This window comes from Eriocheir sinensis, unplaced genomic scaffold (genome assembly GCF_024679095.1).
Source record: "Eriocheir sinensis breed Jianghai 21 unplaced genomic scaffold, ASM2467909v1 Scaffold687, whole genome shotgun sequence".
NCBI lineage: Eukaryota > Metazoa > Arthropoda > Malacostraca > Decapoda > Varunidae > Eriocheir > Eriocheir sinensis.
Window position 1 is genome coordinate 157,960 of NW_026112039.1, and position 8,025 is coordinate 165,984.

The window sequence follows — 8,025 nt, forward strand, 5'->3', positions numbered from 1 at the left end:
CCACTAGTGACCGGCGCCCACTCTGAGTTAAATCCGTCAATCACCATTCGTTGTTGTCTGTTGCTCAACCAATTCGCGATCCATTGGTGTAATTGACCCTCAATACCTATTTGCTTTAATTTGTAAACTAATTTATGATGTAGGACTTTATCAAACGCTTTCTGGAAATCAAGATAGACTATGTCTAATGATTTAGTTACGTCATAAACTGAGAAGAGGTCGTTATAGAAGGTCAATAGGTTTGATAGGCAGGATCTTTTGTTACGGAAGCCATGATGTGAATCCCCAATTAATGAGTGGCTTTCAAGGTAGCTCACAATTTTGTCTCTAATTATGTTCTCAAGTAGCTTACCTACAACTGAAGTTAGACTAATGGGTCTGTAATTACCTGGTAATTTTTTGTCTCCTTTCTTAAAAATTGGTGTCACGTTAGCCTTTTTCTAATCCGAAGGGACGATGCCTTGTCGCAAGGACATATTGAATACGGCTCAGAGGGAGGAGAGTATTTCGCTCTTTGCCTCTTTAAGCAGTATAGGATATACTTTGTCAGGTCCGGGACTTTTATTTGTTTTAAGTGATTGAAGAGCTTTAAGGACTTCATCGGTTGTTATTTCAAAGTTAGGCAATGCATGCTCAAAATTTACATTAGTACTGGTGTTGGTGGTAGTGGTGGGAAGGCTGTTAATATTAAACACCGAGGAAAAGTAATTGTTTAAGAGGTTGCAATGTGTTGGCTGTCAGTCACTAGTGCACCGTCACTGTTTGTTAAAGGTCCAATTCACTTCTGATCACCTTTCTGTTGTTTATGTAACTGAAGAAGGATTTCGGATTATTTTTACAGTGTGCCGCAATATTTTCTTCATATTTACGGTTTGCCTGACATACTAATCTTTTTACTCGTCGCCTGGCATCATGATAAAGTCTAATGTTTTCGGCCGTTCTATGTTCTTTCTTTAACCTGTAAAACAATTTTATCTCTTTGACTGAGTGTGTAATTTCGCTATTAAACCAAGGTGGGCTTTTATTAGTGTTACTTCGGTTTTCACTCATAGGGACGAATGTGTTCTGCTGAGTGAGTAAATGATTTTTAAAGTTTAGCCAGGCTTCCTCTTCATTGCCGTCATCTGATAGTTGTATTTCTGTTAGTTTTCATATGATTTCTACGAAGTTTGCTCTTTTGAAATTGGGCACCATTACTTTATTTTCAGTCATTGATGTTTGAGCTCTAATGTCGACGCGCACTAATTTATGATCGCAAGAACCGAGGTGTTCTACCGTGACATTACTGACTAGGTTATCTTGGGTCGTTATAACAAGGTCTAGTATGTTATTTTGTCGAGTTGGCTCAGAAACCATTTGGCTTAGATAATTTTCTTATAAAAAATCGATCATTCTATATGACTCGCCTTCTGTACCTGACAGTGTCGCCCAGTCGATATGGGGGAGGTTAAAGTCTCCTAATATCAGTGAGTCGCTGTTATTAAGTGACTGCCTTACAACGCTGTACATTTCAACATCTTTTTCGAGTGATTGTCCCGGAGGCCTGTAGGTAACAGATATATTTAAATTAACTTTTGCAATGTTTACTCGCACGCACAAATGTTCAACGTTACTGTCTCTTGGTGTTCTGTCAGTGGGTTGCAAATACCTTTTGACAAAAAGGGCGACACCACCACCTCTACGGTTTAAACGATCTTTGTTGAAGAGTCAGTAGCCATCTATGTTGCATTCTGTACTTAAATCAATATTTGTGGTGTCGATAAATGTTTCGGTTATAGCAATTACGTCAAAATTTTCTGTCAGAGCAAGACATCTCAGTTCATCAAATTTGTTTCTTAGGCTACGCGCATTGATACTAAGGACTTTAAGTTATCTAGAGGCTTGGTAATAGAGGTGGTGGTACTTGCGGGTTCATGGTTACGCGTTTGTTGCGATGCATGACGTCTATTTACACGGGGGGTGGAGGGACGTGGCTGAGAGTCGTTTTTGAGCGGGTGTCACGTACTGGAAGAGAGAGAGAGAGAGAGAGAGAGAGAGAGAGAGAGAGAGAGAGAGAGAGAGAGAGAGAGAGAGAGAGAGAGAGAGAGAGAGAGAGAGAGAGAGAGAGAGAGAGAGAGAGAGAGAGAGAGAGAGAGAGAGAGAGAGAGAGGGGGGGGGGGGGGGGTGTAAATGCTAATCGGGGCGGTCGCTGCCGGAGCCCAGGACATAATTTGGTGTGTGCGGGGCGGGAGGCGAGGGCAGGAGCGAGGCCAGCCACTCCGGGCCTTCCGTGCGGGGTCAGGAGAGGTCAGAGCACCCTGCCGCGCCTCCCGTCCCCGTGTTGCCCTGGCCATGCCCGACACACCCTTCCCGCCATAATGTTCTGCCTTCGTCTCGGCACAGATTGAGAGGTGGACGGAGCAATAGGATTTCTTAGGACCCTGTTGGTGCCTATACGTTTTCTTTTCTTCTCTCCCCTTTTTTTTTTTTTTTTTTTTTGGGGGGTGGGGGGGGTGTTTGGGCTGTTTTTTTCTGCTTTGTTAGTATAAAATGGGATTCGGGGGATTGGGTGTCTTGTTTCCTTTTTTTATGCTTCTCGCCAGGTTTGTATTATTTTTACTCGGCTTGTCGTGATATTGCAACAGAAAATGGGAATCGAAGGGATTAGGTCTTCTTCTTTTAGGGGTAGCTGTGTTTTGTGTGATTAGGAGCAACAAGGATGATGATGATGAGGAGGAGGTGGAATGAATAAGAAGGACGCATGCGTAATGAGCGAGTGTTGATGGGAATGGACTGTGTTTTGTCTGCTTTGCCGTGTTGGAGAAAATGTGATGCGTTTGGACGTTGTTTCGTGCATTATCAAAGGGAAATAAGCAGGTGTTTTGCTATTTTAATGTTTGAGGAAAAATAATTTGTTCCTCTTTACGTATGTGAGTCGTTGTTGGTGTGTTGGAAAAAGTGTGTTGCGTGGAATCCAAAAGAAAACAAACAAACAATCTAAGAGCATTTCCGAAAGAAGGGAGTTTTCCTTTTTGACAAGAGAATGTTTCCTTGGAGAGAATGTTGTGTGTTCCGCGATATTGTGATAAAATCGTATTAGTATAGTTTTCTTTTTTGTGTTATATTCAAAGGAAGTATTTTGTGTTGCTTTTGTAAGGTTGACCATTCTTTCAGGTTTGGGAATATTACAGAAAATTATGTGTGGTGTGTCGTTGTGATATTTTTGGGGTGTGTGTGTGTGTGTGTGTGTGTGTGTGTGTGTGTGTGTGTGTGTGCTCGTACGGGTATGTGCAACAGTAGAAATTTTACTGTGACAGTTTGAAAGATGAAATACAGTGAATGGAGGTTGGCGAAAGAAAGAAAATGAAAATATGAATTACGGAATTAAAAAGAAGAAAAACTGCGTGACAAGATAAAAGGGACAAGTTTTGGGTCTTGAGTGATGCCTTTTTTTTTTTTGTGCTGTGGTGAAAATATGAAAGCGTGGCGGAGTATAAGTAGGAAAAGATATAGAAGGAAGCGTTATGTATTTTGCGGAATGAGAATTGAGTAGAATTTTTATGCAACATTTATATATTTTTCGTGCCGAGGTAAAAAGAAAAAAATCGTGGTAGAGCGTAAGTAGAAAATGAACAGAAGAAAACGATATTTGTATTATGCGGGTTGAAAAGTGAGTAGGATTTTTATGCAACTGATATTTTTTTCGTGGCGTGGTAGAAACCTAATCGTGGTTCACCGTAAGTAGAAAAGAAGCAAAGTAGAAAACGTTATTGACGCGGAATGGGAACTGAGTAGAAAATTTTCTGTAGCGCGTCTGGCCGTGAAGTTCTCCTTGGTAATGGACAGGACGAAGCGCGCGAGGAAAAGTATGAACACCGGAACTCTTTTTGTCATAATTACTAATGGACGACGGTTGATTGAGGCAGGGTTAGCGGGACGGCGATTGTTGAGGAAGAGCCGTCGCGGGATACCTGTTCGCTCCTGTCCTTGTTTTTGTATATATATATATATATATATATATATATATATATATATATATATAGAGATATATATATATATATATATATATATATAGATATATATATATATATATATATATATATATATATATATATATATATATATATATATATATATATATATATATATATTTCTAACATTTCTTTCCTTCCCCTTACCACCTTATGTTTACCTTTTTAATATATTCAATCTTATCAAACTTTCTTTCCCAGCACATTTATATAATATTTTTTTCTGAGTTACTGTCACCTATCCATTGTCTCCTTTACTCCTTCCTTTACTTCTCCTTTATTTCCGTCATTCTTATCCAGTCTTCCTCTACCTTTTCACACGAAAACTTTTTTCTCGTTTTCATTCATAGATATTTTACTTTCCTCTTATTTTCCTTCTTAACCTTCACCTCATTTATCCCGTGCATATCTTTTTTTATCGGCTTCCATATTACTTTTTTTTTAATTCGCCACTAAAATTACTATCGTTTTTATTATCAGCTGATGCATTCAGTTATGATATACGTTAATAAAACCATTATTCACTTTTATCTGCTGCTAATATATATTTTAGCACTATGTGCTTTCTACTCACCTATTCACCTTTTATCAGTAAAAACCTTACTTGGTCTTATTTATTATTTTTTTCCAAACACTTAAGTTTTCTTCATTCCTTAAACTCCAGAACTGATCACCTTTTACTCATTTTGTTTCCACCTCTATTTTCCAATAGACTAATTTAAATGTCTCAGAAAAACAACATTCCCTTTCATCCGTTCCTTTTAGTGTATTTATATCATCGCCTTGCTGTCCACACGCCTTACATTTACTTAAGCATCAAACAATTTGTCGCTGCCACCTCTTCTCTTAGAATTAAAATCCGTCAATGAAAACTTTATTCGTTGTTAATATAATACTAACATTCTTTCCTTCCTTCCTCTTTGCAGTCACCTCCAGGACACCTTTTGTAACTCAACACGTGTGGTTTTTTTACACACATCACAACCTTTTAACCAATATGCCGATACCACTTCCTTTCCTCAGTAATTAAAATCCGTTACTGAAAACATTATTCGTTCATATTAGTTGTGAATGTGTTCCTGGCACTTTTCCCTTCCATACCTTTTGCATTCACTTCTTATACTCTTTTTACAGTTCTTTGGCATTTTTTTTTTACTGTGATTTCCGTGCGTTACTGAAAACATATTAGTCTTTTCATCAGGTGCTAATAAAGTTTTGTGCTTCTCATAACTTTGCCTTCGTCTCATTAGTTTCTTTTACTTGGTGCTCTTCTACCTTTGTCTCCAACACGCTAATTAAGCATCAGTTATATATTTTTCTTTTGTCTGCTCCGCAGATATTTTCTGTGTATGTATTTATAATTCTTCTCCATCCTCCCAATTCCTTCTTATTCTTCATTTCCAACAAAATAATTTAATAATTCGATAAAAAGTTTTTTTTTTTTTATATTCATTTGTTTATATTTTCCTCCATCTATACCTCCACCTCTCCTGTTCCTCGCTGTTCCTCTCTCCCACCTTTCCTGTTTCTCCCTTTCTCTCTCCTTCACCTTTACTGTTTCTCCCTCTTCTTCTCCTCCACTCCTCCTGTTCCTCCCTCCCCCTCTCCTTCACCTTTCATTCTCCTCCATCCCCTCTCCTCCACCTTTCTCGTTCAATCCTCTCCCTCTCCTCCACCTTCCCCAATCCTCCCTCTCCCTTATACTTCCACCTCCCCTCCTCCTCCCTCTCCACCTTTAATCTCCACCACCTCCGCCGCGGCCCTGCCTTCCACACTCTCCTCCCATCAACCCTCCCATTCATCTCTCTTTCACCTCCACTCTTTGCCTTCCCTCTTCCTCTTCCTCTTTCTTTCCACTTCTACGTTTAGCATATCCTTCCTCTTCTTTCATCCTCTCTCAGCACTGTCTCCCTCTCTGTTTTCCTTTTCCTCACTCCTTTTGCTGTATTCGCTGCCTTCTCTTCCTCTTTATTCATTCATTCTTAATTGATATCTACATCTGTTATATCTTTCGTCCTTCTCTTCCGTATTTTTTCCGTATTCACTTACTTTTCTCTTCCTCCTTCATTCAGCACTCTTCCTTCTTCCTCCTTCTGCTTCCTCTTTCACATGTACTCTTCCTTCCTCTTTCTCTCTCGTCATCACCCTTTTTCTCCTTCTTCCTCCTTCTTCCTCTTTCACATGTACTCTTCCTCCCTCTTTCTATCTCGTCATCAACCTTTTTATACTTCTTCCTCCTTCCTCTTTCACATGTACTCTTCCTCCCTCTTTCTCTCTCGTCATCATCCTTTTTCTCCTTCTTCCTCCTTCTTCCTCTTTCACATTTACTCTTCCTTCATCTTTCTTTCTCGTGATCATCCTTTTTTTTCTCCATTCTCGTTTTCTCTATCTTTTTTTCTTTTTTCCACATTCGCATTCAATCATCACTTTATCCTCTCCTTTCTTCCACATTCTAACTGATTTTCTCACCCACTCCCTCTTTCGTCTACATTCACCCACTTTCTTACCCTCGTTTTTTTTATTCTCTTTCACATTAACATCCACTTTCTTTTTCTTTTCTTCCTCATTGTTTCTCTCCCCTCTTCACAGCCGCTCTCCGTTCATCTTTCCTTTTCCTCCTCTGCTCCACATTCACAGTCACTCGCCCTTTCTCTTCCTTCTGCCATCTCCCACAGTCTTCTACTTTTATCACACTCTCCTGTCAGGCTTCATGTTCAGCATACCAGTGTACTTTTTTTTCCTAATTTTTCCTTCCGTCTCTTTGTTGGTCTTGCTGGCTCAACTTTTTACATTTTTATCGGCGTCAACAGATTGTCCATCTTCATATTGATGTTGTTCTTTTCAAGCTGTTTTCCTGGCTTACCCATGCATTGTAGACATGACATTGTATAATAACATTTGTTAGCCCTGATGAACCCTACAACTTGGCATTATAAATAAAGTCAGCTGTTTTTTTTTTTTTTTTTACGTCTTGGCCTGTGGCGCCGGTTTGCCTTCATAGTAGGGCCTGATGGTCGGCCCCAGCCCGTTGTGGCGCAGGCAAGTGTTTATAGTGGCGCCATCTTTACTTTTCAGCATTTTACATTTTACACCCCTAGTTGCATAATATAAATTGTTGGGTGTGTTGGAGGGTCATGCGACGCCGATCTAGCAGTTTTTGTGCTTAACACTTGTTTTAGTATTCTACACCACTGTTTAACCTCACATGTTGTTTCCTCTATCTTGAATTCATGTTTCTTTTATTTTTTGATACTCTCATTTTCTAAACATTTTCAAGATTAGTCAATTCGATTTTCAGTATTTTTTTTTAATCCTTAGTTCTTTTTTTTATTTAGTTCCGTTCGTCTCTTCATAATGTTTTTGCTTCTTCCCTCTGCTCAACCGTTTAAAGATTTAATTAATTTACCTTAATTTTCCCTTACCTGCCTGCCCTCTATTTTTGCCTGCTAACATTTTCAGTACTTAGCAATTCTTTATAATCTGTTTCAGTTCAAATCAAAGCTCGTCTTGTTTTACCTTTGTTGACCAGTTTTTGAAGATTTTTCTTTACTTTTATTCCCAGTCATCCTAACATCATCCGTAGACTTTCATTCAAGATGCCCTCCCTTTCTTCTGTCCCTTTTTTCTGCTCCCTCTTACCTCCTTCACCATCGTAATCTCCCCTCCCTCCTCCTCCTGTTCTCTCTCCACTTTCGTCTCCTTACCCTCCCCTCCCCTTCCCTCTAATACTCTAGGACAACAAACTCATCAACTGGATTTTCTGATGTCAAAAGCGATCCTTCACAAGGGTTCAAAAAGGTAAAGAAGCCGAAAAATACACCAGAATATCCGTAGCCTATAGTTTAGATGCGTTCATCCTTTGGCAAACCCCGTGACCCGTTTTTTGTGCGTCGAGAGAAAACAGGAGAAACTTTAGCTGGTCAGTCCATCACGAGAGTCTGTAAAGCTCTGCTCCATCATGCTGTTGTCGAGAGATTTTCCGCCCCGCCCCCCGCCGCCACCACAAACACTACCA